This window comes from Oreochromis aureus, linkage group 6, assembly GCF_013358895.1.
Source record: "Oreochromis aureus strain Israel breed Guangdong linkage group 6, ZZ_aureus, whole genome shotgun sequence".
Lineage (NCBI taxonomy): Eukaryota > Metazoa > Chordata > Actinopteri > Cichliformes > Cichlidae > Oreochromis > Oreochromis aureus.
The window spans coordinates 11,033,285-11,042,481 of NC_052947.1; positions in this window are offsets into that span (position 1 = coordinate 11,033,285).

Consider the following 9,197-nt stretch of genomic DNA (forward strand, 5'->3'; position numbering starts at 1 on the left):
GACGGGCCTCGGCCCTCCAGCTGACGGTGCAGAAGGCTGCAGGTCGGGCTGGACAGGCAGGTGGCTCGGGCCCCGGCCCCCAGCAGACGAGGCAGGTGGCTGGACGGGCCTCGGCCCCCAGCAGACGAGGCAGGTGGCTGGACGGGCCTCGGCCCCCAGCAGACGAGGCAGGTGGCTGGACGGGCCTCGGGCCCCCAGCAGACGAGGCAGGTGGCTGGACGGGCCTCGGGCCCCCAGCAGACGAGGCAGGTGGCTGGACGGGCCTCGGGCCCCCAGCAGACGAGGCAGGTGGCTGGACGGGCCTCGGGCCCCCAGCAGACGAGGCAGGAGGCTGGACGGGCCTCGGGCCCTCCAGCGGAGACAGTCACAGAACCAGCGAGCACAGGGGCCCCTGGCAGGAACAAAACAGAACCAGCAGGCACACGGGCCTCTGGCAGGGACAGAACAGAACCAGCAGGCTCACGGGCCTCTGGCAGGGACAGAACAGAACCAGCAGGCTCACGGGCCTCTGGCGGGAACAGAACAGAGCCAGCAGTCTCACGGGCCTCTGGCAAACACACAGCAGACTGCAGCTGCACGGAGCATTGATTCTGCTCAGGCAGTGACTGCCGCTTGCAGTCCTCAGCTGGCTTCTTAACCTCCAGGGGTCCAGAGTCTGCTGGGGCTGAAACCCAGCCTCTGGGAGGCCCTGGAGTGTATCTCAGTCTCAGAACTGGCCAGCTCTTGAGGAATGTCTACAGGATTGTTTGGTTTTTCTCTGCCTGGAACGAATGGGTGAACAACGGTTTCTCTCGGGTTGAATCAACCTAGCTTGCTGTACGGGAGGAGTCAGTGAAGATGATGGCTGAACAGGTGGCTGAGCTGAGGCGACTGAAGCAAAGGTTGAGACAATAATGGTGGAGAAGTTGGGGACTGAACGGATGATAAGGCTAATGATTCTTCTGCCAACCGGCTACTGACTGGGCTAGGGATTGTAACATGGTTTGTAATACGTCTGGCTGTGGCTGTAATTGAGCCATGGATTGTGAGGCCGAATGTGGTGGAGGTGGCGACTGGACTTTGGCCGGGCGACTAACTGAGCTTGAGGTTGCGGCTTGAAAGAATAAACAGTCTTGGTATGATCAGAGCTGGTGTTAATTGTCTCTGGGGTGTATGCCACAGTTTTAGCAGACTCTGGGTTAACTGACATGGGTTTAACAGGCTCAAGAAACAGAAGAACAACAGCCCTTTGCTTTCACTGAAGTCTTAAAATGCCCACCTGAGAGAGATCAGTTACCACGAAGGTAGGTAAGCTTCATGAATTAGCTCCCACTGACACACCCCGAACAACCCCAGAAGAAAAAGTCTCAAAGTTCAAATCAGAGCTGTTATCCTTGTTACTCACCACAGTCGGCCGCTCCGATATCCCGGGGTCCGACTGTGGCGAGGGGCGCCGACGGCGTGAGCGGCGTTTCCCATTTGAAGGCTGGACCGACGGGCCGGGCTGAACGCCTCCGCCGGGACAGGCGGTGAAGCATGAGTTGCAAGGTGGGTGGTAGCAACCGGGGAGAAGACAAAGCTCGTTCAGGACGAAATTCTGTGCGAGCGGGTGAAGTGAGCTGAGCAACCAGGGAGACCAGAAACTAAGCGCTGTAGCCGAACAGCTATGGCTTGGCGGAACTCTCTCCCCTCATGCTCCAGCCATAAGTTAATTAGTTTGTCTACCGAGTAAATAATGTCCTCCCAGAGCTCCTCGGGCGGGTTGACTGCTGCTGGGTCCATTGTGGCCGGTTCGTACTGTCACGGCTGCTGAGGCGAGCCGTGTGGTGTTGGAGGAAGGAGGACCCAAGATGCAAGCAGTGGATGAAAATGCTGGTGAAGTTTATTTACAGGGTGGAGTAGTGGCCAACAAGCAGTGGAGTATGACAAATAACTGATGACACCTAAACTGGGAGAACTAACATAACAGACCTGGGAACATACGAAAAAGGGATGAGAGGCAGAGAGAGGCAGAGAGACGACGACGACGACGACGACGACGACGACGACGACGACGACGACGACGACGACGAACAGGAACCATGGAACACGGAGCAACGCAGACTGACGCAGAGTAACACAGATGAACCGGCAACAGGCAGGAGAACACACAGGGCTTAAATACACACACCAGTAATCAGGGAATGGGCAACAGGAGGGAGACACAGCTGGGAGAAATGAGGCTAACGAGACAGGGGAGAGGTAAAACTGAACACACTGACATGAGACATGAACTTTCAGAATAAAACAGGAAACACAGACACAGAACCAGACAGGACACTGAACTAGACAGGCAGACTCACGAGCGGACACAGTGACACCATAGACAGACGGAGGGAACACAGAAGTGGGAGCAGACAGGCACAGAACTAAACCTTAACAAATGGCAAACCTCAACCAAAGATAACAGGATAAACAAGCACAGGAAATAATATAAAGAAACACAAAACACTGAGTAGACAGACTCAGGACCATGACAGAAACATATTTAAACTGTTAAAAATAGTAACCGGTCAAGCTTATCTCAGCAAACTCAGCAAAGGTGGAGGCACCTGTGGTATTTCCTCATGCAAGCTTTGTCATGAAACACAGTAAAATAGGAGATTTAAATGAAGCTAAACAACTAGGGGTTTTTTAACTACAATAAAGCAGAATACATATAAAAATCCTTTAACAGGCACCAAGGTATCCAGAGCAAGTCTCACATGTTATGTACCTTTTTAAAACTATTACACTACTACACTTTAGCGCCAATACCAAAGGACATCTTGCACGTATCCCTGTGAGATGCCAATGATTTCTGATAAAATGTTAGCATTAGACACGGTGATAATGATGATGGCAGGCTGGAAAAACACAAAGTCAAACTCTCTGGTTCTCTGAGTTGCTGACAGTTCATCTTAACTAACAACAGCTGGTTTGAGGAGTAGCGCCCTTGATGGAACCACCACCCAGGACAAAGTGTCACTTCGTCTCGCCCCAACCCCTGCAGAGAGGTTCAGCACTTCCCCGTCCTCTCCTTCCTCTGATTCCTCCCTGTCCTCTGGCTCCCTTCTTGCCACCTGCCCCAGACCTCCCAAAGCCCCCAACCCAAACATAGACGCAGCTGAAAGTCCAAAGCGCAACAGTGGGGAGTCTGAAAGGCTGAGCGATCCCATGCTTCCTCTTCCTCCACCCATGGAAAAGAGCGGTGCCCTGTGGTGGCCTAGAGCTCTGGCATGGCAAAAAGCAGAGAGTGGCAAGGAGGTCCCAAGGCCCCCAAGAAGGGCTGCAGCAGCCCCAGGGATGATGACAGGAGCCCCTCCTACAGAGGGCTGTTCAGTGGCACTCTGGTGAGTGTGCTTGAAGCGGTCACTAGAGTTGGAGTAGCGCTTGCTGCAGCTTTCATAGGGGCAGATGTAGGGCTTTTCCCCTGGAAGATTAGAAATACAAACAAATATGAGTCAGAAACAGAAGGACAGAGGAAAGGAGAAATGGAGGGAACAGAAATTATTTGATTTGAGAACAATGCCAGAGAAGGATGTAGTCAATTTGTTTCTAACTCTTAAGATTGATTGTGTGTCATTGCTTTACAGGGAAAGGAACAAAGAAGAAAGTGTTATTCTGATGTGACACTTTTTTAAAAGAACGAAAAAGATTAAAATACTGTATAATGGCAAAAGATAGAAAAGAGGTTTTTTTAATGGTCAAATCCCATGATATCACCTTTTGTAAGTGCCTCACTGGGAGAGTGGGAGAGAGTAGTATTTTGAAAGTGAGGGTGTGTGTGTGTGTGTGTGTGTGTGTGTGTGTGTGTGTGTGTGTGTGTGTGTGTGTGTGTATCCAGCCAAAAGAGGTTGCAGTAAGATGTTTGTTGAAGGCAGCTGTTTCTGAAGAAAAACATGGGAAGTGTTGGAGCTAGAGTGGGGGCTTTTGGCTTGACAGACAACGCTATCCTTTATAAAGAATACCACAAAACAGTGGTTCAAGACCATGGCACACCAGCTTGAGGGCTCAAGCACTCAGCAACCACTAATATTTCCTAATAAGAAGGTTTCCATACTGTTCTATTCTAAAGTAAATGATGCTTTTACAAGAAAATGTTTTTCTGGCACTGGCTAAACAGGTAAAACAGGTAAAAGCTACGAGGAAAAGACACTTGTTTTTGTGGATGGAAAAATTTCACTGGCATATTCCCAAATGAGATTAACAAAGGGCTTTCAAAACTTTAAAGATGAGCACATTTGTTGGCAATCACCCAAAAAAAAAAAATTAATTAAAACTGATTCAGTAATAGGACTAGATGTTACAATCCCTGATAGTGCATTGCTTCAAATGGAGGAAGTCTTGAGGGATGGCTGTTATGAGGAAAAGCAGCCCAGAAACTTTACCAGCGGGACACATCGTTGTGTGCCTGGACTTCACAGGGTGTTTCAGTCTTTTATCCCAAGCTAATCTGCCATTTTGCCATTAATTAATTAAAAAAAACTCAATTACCAACATTAATACACTAATTCACAATGCTTCCTTATGTTTCACATTTGTTATTGTTACCCAGTCCAGTGTGAAACGGTTTGTATACGCTGCTGTATACACTCATCAGTCATCATCTATACTATTATGGTTTCTCTTTTGCTGCGAAAACACCATTACCTGCCAAGCCACAGATTCCACTAGAGAATTGAAGGTGTGTTGTGGTATCTGCATAAAGAGTCTATAAGTCCTGGAAGTTGTGAGGTGGGGCTTGTATGAGTCAGACCTAGTCTGTCTGCAGATCCCACAGTTACTCAATTGGACTGATATCTGGGGAGTCTGTATGGCAAGTCAAAACCTTAAAGTCATTTTTGTGATCCTCAAACCACCCCAGAAATTTTAGCTTTGTGACAGGATGCATTATCCTGCTCAAAGAGGCACAGCCATGAAAACGTATACATGGTCTGCAACAAAAGACACATTACAGGTACATAAAATAGTCATTCAAAAGTGTTTTTCCTCCCCCAAAAAATGTGAGCATAGAAGCTGTTGGTTGAAAATGCTTGATTATGTCACATTGTATAACGACATTTAAGATGAGGTCGTGGAACAGCTTGTGAAAACAAAACTATAGAGTCTTTTCTTTCAGCCTGGTAGGTTTCTGTTACAAGGATTGGGGCACTCCTTTTCTGGTAAGTTAAAAAAAATGTTTCAGTATAGATTCAGCATAGTTGGATGTTTGCTGGTATTAAAGGGTTACAAGTGTGCATCGTGGTGCTTGCTGTTTCACTTTTGACTATTTTTTAATGTGTCAAGCAGGCCACAAACAGACCATATCACAGTTTTATACATAAGTGACACTTTGTGTCATGACCAGTGTTGGGACTAACGCGTTATTAAGTAACGCGTTACAGTAACTACGTTATTATTGTGGTAACGAGCATGGTAACTAGTTACTATGCCAAAATCAGGAACGCTTTACTCGTTACTGGGATTTAGATAGGCCTCGTTATTCGTTACTTCGTGTGGTGGCTATCGCGAGCTTCCACAGATTCAGTAACATTAGCAAGTGGTGGAGGCCAGCAGGTGGATGAGAGAAAGTGGAGGCAAGAGGAGAGACCCGAAGCGGCCGCCCGTCCAAGTGTCAGGTGAACGGAACTTCAGGTAAGAAGTTATGACCTGCAGTCTATCTGGGTCAGATATAAACCAAGTTTAGGTGGAGTTTATTTTCGTTATGTTGACTTTTTTCGTACTGCGTACTAGCTAGCATGACGGAGTTTCTATACAGCTGTGTGGGTGCTATGTTACTGATGTTGAACTTTATTTTGTTCATATGCTTAATTATTAGAGTTGCCAAACGTGCCCTAAAAAACAGAATCGTCTTGTATTCAGAGAAAACATTATGCGTTTCGTATTGAGGTGAAAAGGAACACAGTTTGTCGGACTTCAGCTACAATGAAAAAGACAAAGCTGGAGTTATTCTGTGTTTACGCTGCACAGCTGCCTCTTCTTCTCTCATTCTCTCCCCCTCCCTCTCCTGTTTCTACTTCAACCATGAAACTGATCAATGATCAGCTGATCGGCTTTTCTGTCTTGTTTGTTTATCGCCCACTTTGCGCCAGAAAGAGGAAACCAGCGGATGTCGCGTTAAACAGCAGCAGCACGTTTAAGCTTGATCAGCTGTTGTTAGAATTTATTTAATATTAATTTCTAGTATCAGCTGATGTTTGCTGGAGCCACAGCTGTAAAGCTGCTGGTCATGATATCGGTTTGGATATGTGGTGAGAGGGAAACATGAAGATGAAACCAGGAGATGTCCTTACTGAATCATCAGAGCTGAACAGCTGATGGAGAAACAGGTTTACCTTTTAGGTGACATGAATGAGTTGAAGTTATGAACTGTTTCTGAGAGACAAATAACACCAGGATCCTTTTCTATGTAGCTGACAGCTGGTAACTGTGCAGGGGCGGGTCTAGCAAAGTCATGCCAGGGGGGCTGGTAGGGCATTAACAGGGAAAGGGGGGCACAAAGAAATACTTTTCATTCTTATTCTCATTTAAAATGTCTCGCTTTTATTAAAGAATTATCTGAGTCTTACAACAAACAATTGATAATTGATACATATATACCATCAAGACAGTGTACATCACTGTCACAACAGCGTTTGATTTCATTCAGAGGCTTTATGATTTTTTTTGTATAATGGCGGGCCGGTCTGTAGTGAAAATGCCCGGGCCGACTTTTTGTCCCAGTCCAGCCATGTATGCAGCTCATCTGCAGTCTGGTGTTACCTACATCTTCCTATTCAGAAGGCAGAATTTCTGAGTTCTGAGTACAATCAAAAGCACCACGACTGCAGCTTTTGTGTTGGATGTAAAAAGCGCACATGACGCTGTGACGTAGGCTAGAATCATGGCGGCAGTCGACGATGGTCCAGGCGTGGGATTTCTCTCGTGGAAATATGCACATTATTTTTTCCTTTCTATTGGTAGGTGGCACAGTGCAGTTGTGGCAAGTAAGCAAGCTAGAAGACTGGCAATCTTGCTGGGTATCCAGTTACGGAAGCAACACATTAACAAGAGAAGTCTGAGTAAAACCAAAGTTACTTTCCCTAGTAACTAGTTACTTTTAAAGTAACGAGTGTCTTGAAGTAACTGAGTTACTTTTGATGGAAGTAACTAGTAATGTAACTAAGTTACTAATTTAAAGTAACTTACCCAACACTGGTCATGACACTGTCCAGGAAAGAAGAGGAAGCTGCACATTAATGCAAGAACCAGTATAAGGTAATACGTGAAGCAGTTCATTACTTCTAAAACCATTTCCCCATTACCGGGATTTTGTAGCTGAAATTTTACATATTGGAAACATATTGAAACAGTGGATGTGATTTACATTTCACAGCACAAACTGGAAAGCATATCTGTAGAGAAGATTGCTTATAGCTGATAGAAGTGTTTTTAATTACGTTGTGTCTAAGAATGTGAAAGACAGTTTCCAAAATCCATAAAGCTAACAGTGCTCTGCAGCAAACAGCTAACACAGTTACAGACATTTTCAACATGCGGTGGAAGAGACAAGAAAAAAAGCTAAAAGTGACATGAAGCTAAAAGTTCTGCTTACATTTGTCTATTGAATACACACACAGCTCCAAATGAATGCTAATATTGCTCTATGTTAAACTAAGATACTGTTTACCGAATACATTTGTCGTACTAGCTTAATGTCCACTGCCAGTGTTTTACTCCCATTATTCAGTCACCTATCAATCATTGAAAACAGTGGTTGGAGACTGCAACATAACCAGAACTACTGCAAGCATGTGCAAAGAACTTGCCATCTCCTTGGTTTCAAAATGGTTGCTTTGAAGTCAAAAACCAGGTCTGTGATCACTCGCAGTTGCGCTCGCTTTTATATAAGAATATAACCAGAGTACAACCAGTCAAGTCCTTACTACAAACAGAATCCTGATCAGACAAGAGGCGTTCATCAACACAGACCGATTCAGATCAATCTGTCCGAGAGTGATTGTAGTCAGTTAGAGTTGGAGTGCAATTGTTTGCAGACAGGTTGCCCCCCTCCATGTGACCTGTCACCCAGAGGTTGAGTGTGAGACACCCTCCAATATCTGGGTGACCACTTGACCAACTCATTAACTACTGATTGGTACTGACTTCTTACAATCGATCACCGAATGAAAAAAACATTTAAAAAGTACAATCGCCAGGCAACCACCGATTTTTCCCAGTAGCAAGGAGGTTTACATTGTAGTTGTGCTCTTGTGTGACCGAACCATAGCTGGGTTAAAAATAATGTGGCTAATAAAGAAATTCTAGCCAACACTGTTATTCATTTCAAGCTGTGTTTTTGACACCTTGTGAGTTCAATAAAATATATGTAAAATCCGCCAAAACTGCTGCAGTATTTTTAGCAAACTTTAGTGTGTTGGTGGGGGATTATTTTCAGTTACAGGTGCTTCCCAGTACAGAACGATGGCTGTGAGAGGAAATTACTGTATCAACATTGTGTGTCTGACATCTGTGGTCTAAAAACTGAAAACTGCACAGCTTTGAATGAACAGACAATACTTTGTCATTGTTCAAATCATTGCTGGGACTGAACTCACCTATGTGCAAGCGAGTGTGTATCTTCAGGTTCTCCAGACGTGAGAAGCTCTTGTTACAGGTGGGACAATGGTGTGGCTTTTCATTGGTGTGTGTGCGGATATGAATATGCATTTTATACCTAGAAATCACAACAAATCAAACACACATTTACACTCAAGACATGCAGCTTTTATTGTTTCAAGCATCTTTACCAAGGATGTGGCTGCTGATATTCGAATATGTCTTATCTTGGAAGCCTGACATATGATGCTTATATGATACTGAAAAGGTGACTCACTCTGATGACCTGTCACACTAGATTCAAGCTTCTTAACTATTGCTAACATGTTTTTGTTTCTTTGTTTCTTAAGGCATTACCTGGGGTTTTAAAACCAGAGACCAGTTAAAGCAAACAAACTCAAAATGCCCGAGACTTTTTATCAAACCTACTAATAACTACAAACAGCCGTAGTAGTTGAGGAAATTATCCAAACAACATTGCTATCCTTAGGAGTCTAATGACAAAGTATTTCAACAGGAGAAACTTTTTACAGTGATTATTTAACATTACCCAGATAACAACTAGAGCTGTAGAGATAGTAGGTATCTCAGGTCAATGT